The sequence below is a fragment of the Schistocerca serialis genome, chromosome 2 (assembly GCF_023864345.2).
Source record: "Schistocerca serialis cubense isolate TAMUIC-IGC-003099 chromosome 2, iqSchSeri2.2, whole genome shotgun sequence".
Classification (NCBI taxonomy): domain Eukaryota; kingdom Metazoa; phylum Arthropoda; class Insecta; order Orthoptera; family Acrididae; genus Schistocerca; species Schistocerca serialis.
The window spans coordinates 910,939,486-910,953,933 of NC_064639.1; positions in this window are offsets into that span (position 1 = coordinate 910,939,486).

Genomic DNA, 14,448 nt, shown 5'->3' on the forward strand with positions numbered 1-14,448 from the left:
GTCCCACTTTAAACAGTCTATTATAACAGTTTAATTTAGACTATTTACAACAAATCAGACATCAAACTGAAGATAAACTAGCCTAGTTTTCTTACAAATGTTTAATATTTGCACCTTTAGTCACACAGCACACTATGAACTTAAAATCCAATTGTTCCAAACACTTGGTTAACAAGTCTAGAGTAATGGAAGCAATAGCCACTTCAATTCTGTGTCTCTACTGTAGCAAATAAGGTAGGATCAGGACACAGGTACTATCTTTTATAAAGCCCCAAAGGGAAAAACTGTATAGCGTGAGGTCAGGTGAACATGAAGGCCAACAAAAAAGAGCTCTGTCATGCTAACCACTACGACCAATCCAACTGTCAGAGACTTCAACCTTCAGCCACTCTTGTTCAGAGATACGCCAAAGGAGATAGGCTCAATGTTGTTGGCAAATAAAGTTTTCAGGTTCACGTTCTAATTGGGGAAAGAGCCATTCTTGCTACATATCCAGGTACTCTTCAGTGAAAAAAATGGTGCATACAACTGACGTCGGGACACAGCGAAAAAATTGATCCGTACACTTGACATCGGCACACAGCACGGGAAATATATAAATTTTGTGATGTCTCTGATGCTATACAACATCATGAGGCTGTTCTGACCCTTAAGAAACTAACATTGTTGGTATTTATCTCCCACTTAGATGAAAAGTTCCCTCATCACTGTACACCACAAGACCAAGAAAGTCATTTTCCTGTTGCAACACTTCACGTGCAAAGCTGCTCTACATCATAGTCATGTGGCTTTAAATCATGTGTCAAATGTAACTGGTATCCACCCAATTGTAAACTTTTTCGTGAAAGCTTCCACATTGTCGTCTTTGGCAACTGAAATTTAAGACTTGCTTTCTGAACAGACTTCTTAGGAGTACATCTACATCTACATCCATACTCCGCAAGCCACCCTATGGTTTGTGGTGGAGGGCACCTTTAGTACCTCTATCGATTCTCCCTTCTATTCCAGTCTCGTATTGTTCGTGAAAAGAAAGATTGTCTGTAAGCCTCTGTGTGGGCTCTAATCTCTCTGATCTTATCCTCATGGTCTCTTCGCGAGATGTACGTAGGAGGGACCAATATACTGCTTGACTCCTCGGTGAAGGTATGTTCTCGAAACTTCAACAAAAGCCCGTACCGAGCTACTGAGCGTCTCTCTTGCAGAGTCTTCCACTGGAGTTTATCTATATCTCGGTAACGCTTTCGCGATTACTAAATGATCCTGTAACGAAGCGCGCTGCACTCCGTTGGATCTTCTCTATCTCTTCTATCAACCCTATCTGGTAAGATGCTATGAGACGGTCGACATCCTCTTCAGACATATTTGGTAGTCATGTGCTTTTCCTTTACATACACATCCCGTCGTTTCAAATTGATTATGTCATCGGCGGTTACAATTAATAATGACGTGGTCGTATATATTTCACCTTAAAACCAGATGTCTCCCCCCCCCCCCCCATCTGCGGAGGACATTTTCAAGGGGGATCGCAGCTTTGTTGAATGTCCGATTCACTCCCTGGCTCGCTACTGACTACAGCAAAATTCCGTTTCCGCGCAGTGGCTTGACGTCACATGTTTTGAATACAGGAGTGCAATTGGCCGTTGTCGACTGCCGTCGTCTGCTGTTGCTATCATCCCACGGTGGAAGACTGGTACACATCTTCTTCAGCACCAGAATCCAAATGTCATTCAATTTCACCCCCTTCTCCTTCCTACTGAAATTTTTCCGGAAGATACAAGATCATCTAAAATCGGACAAGGTTGCTCGACAACCACTGGAAAAAGCTGGAATTTATAGCATTTCGTGTAGTTGTGTGGAGGTGTACGAGTGTACTACAAAAAAAGAATTGTCAAAGAAAATTTGGAAATTTGTGGTAAGGTCTTATGGGACCAAACTGTTAAGGTCATCGGTCCCTAAGCTTACGCACTATTTTATCTAATTTAAACTAACTTGTGCTAAGGACAACACACACCCATGCCCGAGGGAGGACTCGAACCTCCGACGGGGGTAGCCGCGCGGACCGTGACAAGGCGCCCTAGACCATACGGCTACTCCGCGCGGCAACTCCTCAAAAAACGAGTCGAAGAGCACAAGAACAATTGCAGAAGATGGGAGACTGGCAAATTAGCTGCTGTGGAACATGCCTTAGAGGCAGGAGACCACCACATTCATTTTGATAGTACTCAAGTATTGGCAGCCCCTAGGGGACATCATGAAATGCTATATAGAGAGGCCATAGAGATTGTAAAATATTCCAGAAATTTCAGTAGGAAGGAGGAGGGCCTGAAATTGAATGACATTTGGATTCCGGCGCTGAAGAAGATGAATAGCAGTCTTCCACCATGGAATGATAGCAATAGCAGACGACGGCAGTCGCCAACGGCCAATTGCAATTGCTTATTCAAAACATGTGTCGTCACGCCACTGCGCAGAAGTGGAATTTTTCTGTATTCAGTAGCGAGCCAGGATCTGAACCGGACAATCAACAAAACTACGATCCCCCTTGAAAATGTCCTCCGCAGATGGAAAGGGGGGGGGGCCGAAATCAGGTTTTAAGGTGAAATCCATTCAACTATGGCGTTACAGCCCGGAACATTTTATTAATTGTGACATTTCCGGCAGTGAAAGTTTACATCGTACCATCGACAGCTATTTCCACCACATTGGAAATCACAATTAAAGTTTAAACGAAACTCTAGCGAACTGTAAAACACAACACGCATTACTCTCAGGAGTTGCCGTTTTGCGTACGTGGCGCTGCAAGTGGGAAAACTGCAAAGCAGTACCTCCACATGTGCTTATCTAAAACTGTCTGAGTCACTCATTACTTGTGAACTTGACTCAACATTTTACAACGGACATTCTTTTATGGTCGCACCGGAAGCGTGCTAGTGCAAATGCATTCTTATCGCATATTTACTAAACATCAAACAGTGACTGGATTAAGTATTACTTTGTCTCCAACTGATTCAGAATTAATTAACCATTTTAATCATGAAAGTCAGTAATTGTAATCAGTGCTAATGTATAGTACTACTAATAGTGAATACTTTTACAAAACAGTAAATAGCTGCGCTATTGCCAAACCCACAGATTACTGAAACATTATGAAATCAAATGGTTCAAATTTCTCGGAGCACTGGAATACTCTCTTTCAAATTCTAAAGTTGGCAGGAATAAAATACAAGGAGCGAAAGGCTATTTACAATTTGTACAGAAACCAGATGGCAGTTATAAGAGTCGAGGGACATGAAAGGGAAGCAGTGGTTGGGAAGGGAGTGAGACAGGGTTGTAGCCTCTCCCCGATGCTATTCAATCTGTATATTGAGCAAGCAATAAAGGAAACAAAAGAAAAGTTCGGAGTAGGTATTGAAATCCATGGAGAAGAAATAAAAATTTTGAGGTTCGCCGATGACATTGTAATTCTGTCAGACACAGCAAAGGACTTGGAAGAGCAACTGAACGGAATGGACAGTGTCTTGAAAGGAGGGTATAAGATGAACACCAACAAAAGCAAAACGAGGATAATGGAATGTAGTCGAATTATATCGAGCGATGCTGAGGGTATTAGATTAGGAAATGAGACGCTTAAAGTAGTAAATGAGTTTTGCTATTTGGGGAGCAAAATAACTGATGATGGTCGAAGTAGAGAGGATATAAAATGTAGAATGGCAATGGCAAGCAAAGCGTTTCTGAAGAATAGAAATTTGTTACCATCGAGTATAGATTTAAATGTCAGGAAGTCGTTTCTGAAAGTATTTGTATGGAGTGTAGCCATGTATGGAAGTGAAACGTGGACGATAAATAGTTTAGACAAGAAGAGAATATAAGCTTTCGAAATGTTATGCTACAGAAGAATGCTGAAGATTAGATGGGTAGATCACATAACTAATGAGGAGATATTGAATAGAATTGGGGAGAAGAGGAGCTTGTGGCACAACTTGACTAGAAGAAGGGATCTGTTGGTAGGACATGTTCTGAGACATCGAGGGATCACCAATTTAGTATTGGAGGGCAGCGTGGAGGGTAAAAATCGTAGAGAGAGACCAAGAGATGAATACACTAAGCAGATTCAGAAGGATGTAGGCTGCAGTAAGTACTGGGAGATGAAGAACCTTGCAAAGGATAGAGTAGCATGGAGAGCTGCATCAAACCAGTCTCAGGACTGAAGACCACAGCAACAACAATGGGACTTAACTTCTGAGGTCATCAGTCCCCTACAACTTAGAACTACTTAAACCTAACTAACCTAAGGACATCAGACACATCCATCCCCGAGGCAGGGTTCGAACCTGCGACCGTAACAGTCGCGCGTTTCCAGACTGTAGCGCCTAGAACCGCTCGGCCACTACGGCCGGCTGAAATCAAATGTTCTGCGAGTTCACACATTGACAAGTTAAAATGGTTCAAATGACTCTAAGTACTATGGGATTTAACATCAGAGGTCATCAGTCCATTAAACTACTTAAACCTAACTAACCTAAGGACAGCACATACATCCATGTACGAGGCAGGATCGAAACTGCGACCATAGCAGCAGCGCGGTTCCGGAATGAAGCACCTCGAACCGCTCTGGCACAGCGGCCGGCTTGACAAGTTCATCATATGGAAGTACACAGGGTGAATCACCTAAAACTTGCACTGCAGATGTTATGAAAAAGTAAAGTGCTATTTGTCGTGTCACCGCCAGGCACCACACTTGCTAGGTGGTAGCCTTTAAATCGGCCGCGGTCCGTTAGTATACGTAGGACCCGCGTGTCGCCACTATGTGATTGCAAACCGAGCGCCGCCACACGGCAGGCCTAGTCTAGAGAGACTCCCTAGCACTCGCCCAGTTGTACAGCCGACTTTGCTAGCGATGGTTCACTGTCTACAAACGCTCTCATTTGCAGAGACGACAGTTTAGCATAGCCTTCAGCTACGTCATTTACTATGACCTAGCAAGTGCCATTTTCAGTTACTATAATTACTATCTTCAAGAATGTATTCTGAACAGATAATGTTGTGAATCATGTACCGTCAAGAGCGACGTTCATCATTCATGGATTAAAGTTAAGTATCAAACTAATTATGTCCACTTTCTGAATTCTCATTCCTTGTCATGTTCCAGACCTCACGTCAGTATAGTTCTTCCCTCCTCACGCCACTAGGCGTGAGCTAAAACGCATGCATTTCAGCCTCCACTCGTAACACAGTGTTGGCTCTTCTCCTAACACAAAACTATTGAGGTGCGGTTTTCACATAATGTATTAGCAGTCAGGCGCTCGTATTGTTGACCAATAAACAGATTGTAATAATACTCAGACAGTGTATTTTTCATGCAAACATACTTTTATAAATGCAACAATGCCTATTGACGTTAACGAACTAAAAGTAAGGTAAATTAGTATGTCAATCGTGTTTGTTGCAGGAGTCTAGTGCGAGTCGTTTACGAGATATCGTATTGTCCAAAGTTTCCATACCGTCACTTGTTTGTGTCATTCAACCTGCGTAGCTGCTAGGTACGACGTTGTTAAGTTTGCTTAAGCGTGCTTGTGTGTTCCATGGGTGCACTGAGACGTGCTAGTTACTTAGTGCTTTACAGTCCAAGCAGTAGGGCAACAATGGACGATGGGATTTACCAGTGGAGGAAAAGCCGACATGTTCATGTTATATGGAGAGTGTAGGAAGAATGCAGTTCGTCCTTCTATGGTGTATGCGGCAAAATATCCCAATAGAGCCGGCCGCTGGTGGCCGAGCGGTTCTAGGCGCTTCAGTCTGGAACCGCCAGACCGCTACGGTCGCAGGTCCGAATCCTGCCTCGGGCATGGATGTGTGTGATGTCCTTAGGTTAGTTAGGTTTAAGTAGTTCTAAGTTCTAGGGGACTGATGACCACAGATGTTAAGTCCCATAGTGCTCAGAGCCATTTGTACCATTTGAGCCATCCCAATAGACGTCAACCAAATGATTCAAATGGCTCTAAGCACTATGGGACTTAATATCTGAGGTCATCAGCCCCCTAGACTTAGAACTACTTAAACTTAACTAACCTAAGGACATCAAACACATCCATGCCCGAGGCAGGATTCGAACCTGCGATCGTAGCAGCAGCGCGGTTCCGGACTGAAGCGACTAGAACCGCTCGGCCACAGCGGCCGGCAGACATCAACCATCTCGGCAATTAGTTATCAGCCAGTTACATGAAAGTGGCAGGGTTACACCTAGACAATGTCAAAGAATGAAACAAGTGACGACAGAAGAGGGGAAAATTAATGTTCGTGGCGCTGTTGCAGTTGATCCGCACGTTACTGTCCATGCAATCTCACGTGGAAGTGGCATGAGTCAGGCAAGGTTCCATCACAGTCACATCTCTCTCCATCAAAAGCTGCATGGAAACGATTCTGAAAATCGTGTTAAATCCTGTACGTGAGTACTAAGACGCGATACTCCAGATGCATCGTGTATCTTGTTTAGTGTTGAAGCCACATTTCACAGTCATGCCAAGTAAACCGCCGAAACCTGCATTATTGAACTGTTGACAACCCCGTTGGCTTTATCAGCGCCTGTGGCGTGTCAGTGGGTGGTTTGTGATAATCAACCATAGACCCGTTTTTCATACACGGCAGACTTAACCTGTACAAGTATCGCAGCCTCCTAGCAGACCATATTCCACGGGTGCTAGAAGATTGTCCTCTGCAGACTAGGAGAAATCTGTGGTATCAACATGTTGGCTGTCCCAACCATAACGCACGAAGTACTACAGTAAGTCTTCACGAATTGTTTCCAAGTCGTTGGGTTGGACGCTGAAAATCTGTACATTGACCGGTCCGTTCTCCGGTCTGTAGACTTTATGTGTGGGGGAAGCTGAAAGATGGTGTCTACAAGGACTTTCAAACTACACCCGATGATACGCAGCAACGTCATCGGTCGGGTATATCCTCTGAAATGCTAGCACGTGTGGTGCAGCAGTCGTTCCATACCAGACTCGAAAGCGTGTATTGCCGCTGTCGGTGGTGGTTTTGAACACAGTCTGTGATTCTCAGTTTTCTTGTTACTGGTAAGAATCGAAATGACTAGTTTATGTACTTGTGTTGTTATTCAGTGTTTGCTGCCACAGGTATTGAACAAGTGCCTTTTCAAGTACCTTTTCAAAACACGATATCTCGGAAAAGACTCGCGCTAGAATTCTGCAATAAAGACCACTGACATTCTAATTTGCCCTACTTTTAGTTTCTTAACGTCAGTAGGCGTTGTACCATTTAAAAAGTATATGTTTGCACAAAAATATCCTTTCTAAGTATTATTACGATCTGTTGATTGGCTACCAATTCATTCTGTGAAAATCGCACATCAGTAGCACTTTCCATTTCCGCAATATTTGTGGCGCAAGTTTTAGGTGATCCACTCTGTATATGAAAGCTAAGTAAAAGTTTCTTGCATCTGAAATAAATGACACATCATCAAACGAAAATTTATATCTCAAAAGAAAATTCTGTACATTCAGAAGTGTAGCTTCTTTCCAATCCTACTACAATAAGCTGTTCTCTTGGCAGACGAAATTAACCTCTGAATAATTTGAAAAGCGAGTGTCTGAAGTGTAACTGTATTCCAGCAGCACTCACATGATCGAATACTACACTTTAACATCTGCGATGTCCTGATTAGTTTAACTTTAAACTCTCTGGCACCTTCCAACACTATCCACCGTTATTATACGAAGGTTACAAATTATCTGTTTGTGTTGGGAACACATTTCTCTCTCTCTCTCTCTCTCTCTCTCTCTTTTACTTTCATTATTTCCCACACTTTCCAATTGTACAGATAGTGCGTGCCAATAAAAGAATATAAATTCTAAATTCAAGGACATATAGCTACTTTTATTTAACTTTATGATACAGTTTTACAGAGCGATCACAGAGAACATATAAAACGTAAAACGATACTGGGTCCTTTTTATTAATCAACACAACTAATGAACATCTAATCTGTTAATAATTGCATCAGGCGTACCATTAGTTTCGTACTGTTGAGGATACATTGTTTACCAATTAGTTCATTTCCTTGAACCTGTCGTCTTGATCGTATTTTTATCTTCATATTATTCATCTCCAATGACAATTCATTAATTCCTGGGCATCAAAATCATTTCAGGTTCATCTTTCCCACCAAAACCAGTGAAGAACCACTTTCTTCTTGCCACATGTTCATCACGCACACGTCTGCTGCACGGCAAAATTTTCAAATTATCTGTTTCGATATGCGTGCTACCCAGTCTCCACCAGTGAAATCGTACTGCATAAGCTTCTGTTTCAGTAAGTTATATAAGGTCAAAACAGGGTGACCAGACGTCCGGATTAATCCGGACATGTCCTGCTTTTTAGTTCCTTGTTCGGGGTCTGGGCGGATTTTTACAGTGTCCGGCTTTTTCGCAAAGTTGAGCGTAATACAGTTAAATTCACAATTCACCCCGTTCTATTGCTCTTTTCTTAAATACACTCCTGGAAATTGAAATAAGAACACCGTGAATTCATTGTCCCAGGAAGGGGAAACTTTATTGACACATTCCTGGGGTCAGATACATCACATGATCACACTGACAGAACCACAGGCACATAGACACAGGCAACAGAGCATGCACAATGTCGGCACTAGTACAGTGTATATCCACCTTTCGCAGCAATGCAGGCTGCTATTCTCCCATGGAGACGATCGTAGAGATGCTGGATGTAGTCCTGTGGAACGGCTTGCCATGCCATTTCCACCTGGCGCCTCAGTTGGACCAGCGTTCGTGCTGGACGTGCAGACCGCGTGAGACGATGCTTCATCCAGTCCCAAACATGCTCAATGGGGGACAGATCCGGAGATCTTGCTGGCCAGGGTAGTTGACTTACACCTTCTAGAGCACGTTGGGTGGCACGGGATACATGCGGACGTGCATTGTCCTGTTGGAACAGCAAGTTCCCTTGCCGGTCTAGGAATGGTAGAACGATGGGTTCGATGACGGTTTGGATGTACCGTGCACTATTCAGCGTCCCCTCGACGATCACCAGTGGTGTACGGCCAGTGTAGGAGATCGCTCACCACACCATGATGCCGGGTGTTGGCCCTGTGTGCCTCGGTCGTATGCAGTCCTGATTGTGGCGCTCACCTGCACGGCGCCAAACACGCATACGACCATCATTGGCACCAAGGCAGAAGCGACTCTCATCGCTGAAGACGACACGTCTCCATTCGTCCCTCCATTCACGCCTGTCGCGACACCACTGGAGGCGGGCTGCACGATGTTGGGGCGTGAGCGGAAGACGGCCTAACGGTGTGCGGGACCGTAGCCCAATTTCATGGAGACGGTTGCGAATGGTCCTCGCCGATACCCCAGGAGCAACAGTGTCCCTGATTTGCTGGGAAGTGGCGGTGCGGTCCCCTACGGCACTGCGTAGGATCCTACGGTCTTGGCGTGCATCCGTGCGTCGCTGCGGTCCGGTCCCAGGTCGACGGGCACGTGCACCTTCCGCCGACCACTGGCGACAACATCGATGTACTGTGGAGACCTCACGCCCCACGTGTTGAGCAATTCGGCGGTACGTCCACCCGGCCTTCCGCATGCCCACTATACGCCCTCGCTCAAAGTCCGTCAACTGCACATACGGTTCACGTCCACGCTGTCGCGGCATGCTACCAGTGTTAAAGACTGCGATGGAGCTCCGTATGCCACGGCAAACTGGCTGACACTGACGGTGCACAAATGCTGCGCAGCTAGCGCCATTCGACGGCCAACACCGCGGTTCCTGGTGTGTCCGCTGTGCCATGCGTGTGATCAGTGCTTGTACAGCCCTCTCGCAGTGTCCGGAGCAAGTATGGTGGGTCTGACACACCGGTGTCAATGTGTTCTTTTTTCCATTTCCAGGAGTGTACTTTAACTACTGGCACAGCCTTCGTGATAAACACGCACGAAGGTGGTGTTAGTAGGTGGCATCAGGATCGTCGATATTATCGTTGATAAACCTATAAGCGAATGCAAATATCAATTATTTAAAATTTTCGTAAAAAATATTGTTCTCGGAATCACCAACTGACCACCACTAACAATTAACTACTAGTTTTACCGGTAATTCCCGGCTGTCACGTGACTTGTCCAAAGCTGACGGGTGGTATCCTCATCTGCAGTTGACCCGTTTGATGTGTCCTCTTTTTTCTTCCTTTGTCCTCCTTTTTGAAGCAGTTTGTCCTCCTTTTTAAACAATTGCATCTGGTCACCCTAGGTCAAAAGATTTCAGTTCATTCGCTTTCTGCACTCGTAAAACTAACATTGGCACAGCAACAATTATAATGTATAGAAAGGAAATACTTCCATTTCTGAGTCGTATTTAGATTCTCAGCATCAGAAAATACTGTAGCTCTCGTACACTGAGGATACCTATGGTCTATGGTACTTCCATCTATCTGTAGGGCATGCAAGTGTCGGAATTTCATGATAGCTATAGTAGTACTCTAAACTGCAGGAAGGTGGCTCCGCAGGCGCCCACAGTCGTGTAAGGCATTATTTTAACAAACAGATCCAGCACACAGTCACAGTCGCTACAGCTCTCATTAAAATGTCTGAAATCGTGTTACTAAACTAAGTCATCCTTTTCTGCAGTCCGTCATCTTGGGAATATTTTATTAGCTGGCGTTCAGAAAGCTGAAATCATGCGGATCTTCTTCTCTGGTGGTTATTTATTTTCGAAACATGTTGATCCGTTCTGAACCGCTGAAAAATTGTTTTTCGGCTTAAATTTGTCTACCAAATTCATCTGTTCATCAATTAGGCGCACAGTAAACCCGGGGTACTAGCCACTGATTTGTTGTCTATCTTACAGTGTAAATCTGTACTTGGGCTTCAAATTAATCAAATTTTTTTCATCTCTTTCTTTGTAAGACTGAACAAAATGATCGCTGGGACTACTCAACGTAGGTGCATATGTATGCTAGAAAGTCTGCTGTTTATGAGTTGTATTTGGAGAGGCGGAAAACGGAGAAACTCATCTGCATAAATCAAGGACATTGCTGAAACGAACTCGTTTATGGGTGGAAGGAAGGAACTATTTTCGGCAAAGAACTGGAAGATCCTTAGTTTTCTGTTGCTGTGACTTATTTCCAGGAGTACCTGTGAGGTGGTAAATTTGTTACCGAGACTTAGAAAAGTTTTAGCAACTAGTTAAGATAAGAAGTCGGAACTGCTGGGCAATAATCAAATAGTGCTACTCTGAATTTAAATTTAATAGACTCACTTCACTCTAAATTTGTACTAGTGTGTCCTCATTAATAGTCAGACTTTTATTTCTTTAAAGTATTATCAGACATTTTTTGTTGTCGGTACATGAGAGTGCGGTCTTCAACATTTGTGTGCGGCAGATGTAAGTGAACCGAAGAGTTGTTCACTTGATTCGATTCACTGTTGTGCACTTTCCGGCGTTGATATCCCTATAGTTCGCCACTCGGGAGGCCCTGCTGAGTCGCAGCTAGTAAATTACCCTTGTCTCACGACGTCAACTTTTTGTATCGAAGCTGGCGACCCAATTATTTACAATTATCTGCGTTGGAAAGGTTAGTATTAAAGGCAGCCGAAAGCAATCAACTTTCCTTAGGTAACTAAGTAAAGGGGTAGTAAGTGTGAGTTTTGGCAATAAGAAAAATTTTAAGGCAGAAAGAAAGTCAGCATCGGTCATAATATCTTCTGGTTTTTTTTTTTTTTTCTTTGCAGACCTAGATTTCAACAAACAGTGCAGTTCTAATCAGTGCTATCAATACAAAAATAATACAGGAATCAGACATTGAAAAAGCATACTAACCAGAATCATTTCATAGTTGTACAAAACGCCAATTGCATCATTACATACGGCTATGGGCAGCCATGGAGACGCAGCATATTTATGACGACACGTGTTATAATATCTAACTTTGACATGTACAAGCATCAGTCAAACAAAGTGGGTATAAAATTTATAGGTACAGATAAAATGAATTCATATAACAACTACAGTATGTTACAAATATAGCTTATATGTCTTCCGACATATTTCTAATTTACTATAATTATTAAATGAATTCATATTCTTCGTATGTACAAATTTTTACCCACTTTTATACATGGACAATGGAAATAGATGGCGTTGATCATCCAACATGGAGCAAACCAAGGTTAACTGTATTGGTCTGTAAAAAGGATCATCAGTTTGACTGAAGCTTGTACATGCCAAAGTTATATTATAACATGTGTCGTTCTAACTATTCCCTGTCTGCATGACTTCCTATAAAGATATGCAATGACGCAATTGGCGTTTTGTACAACAGTGACATGGTTCTCTGTTAGCGTGCTGTTTCAAAGTCTGATTCCAGTGTTATTTTGTGTTTATAGTACTGATTATAGCTGCACTGATGGTTGAAATCTTGATCTGCAATTAAATTCAGAAGATATTACGACCGATTCTGACCTTATTTCTGTCCTGAATTACGTCACGGTCGTTGGACACAGTTATTCCGAAGGAATGAAACCTGATAAGAAAAGTTTAGATTGTGTTCTAGCTGATAAAAAGTTTATGTTTAATGAATAAAAAGTCCGGATGAATGAATGACAACACAGACGTCCAAATAACGAAGAAAAAGGCAGTGAAAATAAAGGAAACTAATGCTGGAACGAAAGTATATACACTACTGGCCATTTAAATTGCTACACCACGAAGATGACGTGCTACAGGCGCGAAATTTAATCAACAGGAAGAAGATGCTGTGATATGCAAATAATTAGCTTTTCAGAGCATTCACACAAGGTAGGCGCCGGTGGCGACACCTACAACGTGCTGACATGAGGACAGTTTCCAACCGATTTCTCATACACAAACAGCAGTTGACTGGCGTTGCCTGGTGAAACGTTGTTGTGATGCCTCGTGTAAGGAGGAGAAATGCGTACCATCACGTTTCCGACTTTGATAAAGATCGGATTGTAGCCTATCGCGATTGCGGTTTATCGTATCGCGAGATTGCTCCTCGCGTTGGTCGAGATCCAACGACTGTTAGCAGAATATGGAATCGGTGGGTTCAGGAGGGTAATACGGAACGCCGTGCTGGATCCCAACGGCCTCGTATCACTCGCAGTCGAGATAACAAGCATCATATCCGCATGGCTGTAACGGATCGTGCAGCCACGTCTCGATCCCTGAGTCAACAGATGGGGACGTTTGCAAGACAACAACCATCTGCACGAACAGTTCGACGACGACGTTTGCAGCAGCATGGACTATCAGCTCGGAGACCATGGCTGCGGTTACCCTTGACGCGGCATCACAAAGAGGAGCACCTGCGATGGTGTACTCAACGACGAACAGGGGTGCACGAATGGCAAAACGTCATTTTTTCCGATGAATCCATGATCTGTTTACAGCATCATGATGGTCGCATCCGTGTTTGGCGACATCGCGGTGAAAGCACATTGGAAGCGTGTATTCGTCATCGCCATACTGGCGTATCACCCGGCGTGATGGTATGGGCTGCCATTGGTTACACGTCTCGGTCACCTCTTGTTCGCATTGACGGCACTTTGAACAGTGGACGTTACATTTCAGATGTGTTACCACCCGTGGCTCTACCCTTCATTCGATTCCTGCAAAACCCTACATTTCAGCAGGATAATACACGACCGCATGTTGCAGATCCTGCACGGGCCTTTCCTGATACAGAAATTGTTAAACTGCTGCCCTGGCCAGCACATTCTCCAGACCTCTCACCTATTGAAAACGTCTGGTCAATGGTGGCCGAGCAACTGGCTCATCACAATACGCCAGTCACTACTCTTGAGCCGGCCGATGTGGCCGTGCGGTTCTAGGCGCTTCAGTCTGGAACCGCGTGACCGCTACGGTCGCAGATTCGAATCCTGCCTAGGGCATGGATGTGTGTGCTGTTCTTAGGTTAGTTAGGTTTAAGTAGTTCTAAGTTCTAGGGGACTGATGACCCATAGTGCTCAGAGCCATTTGAACCATTTGAACTACTCTTGATGAACTGTAGTATCGTGTTGAAAATGCATGGGCAGCTGTACCTGTACACGCCATCCAAGCTCTGTTTGACACAATGCTCAGGCGTATTAAGGCCGTTATGACGGCCAGAGATCGTTGTTCTGGATACTGATTTCTCATGATCTATGCACCCAAATTGCGTGAAAATGTAATCACATGTCAGTTCTAGTATAATATATTTGTCCAATGAATACCCGTTTATCATCTGCATTTCTTCTTGGTGTAGCAATTTTAATGGCCAGTAGTGTAATTATTTGAAATCGTTGTGTGCACTGCTAGAACTCGTCTGGAAAGCAGAAGACAAGCAGACAATGACGCTATTGGAGGGCTGTGGCCAAACCACAAATCGTAACAATGTTTAGGATTTCTCTGGGAGAAGGAAGC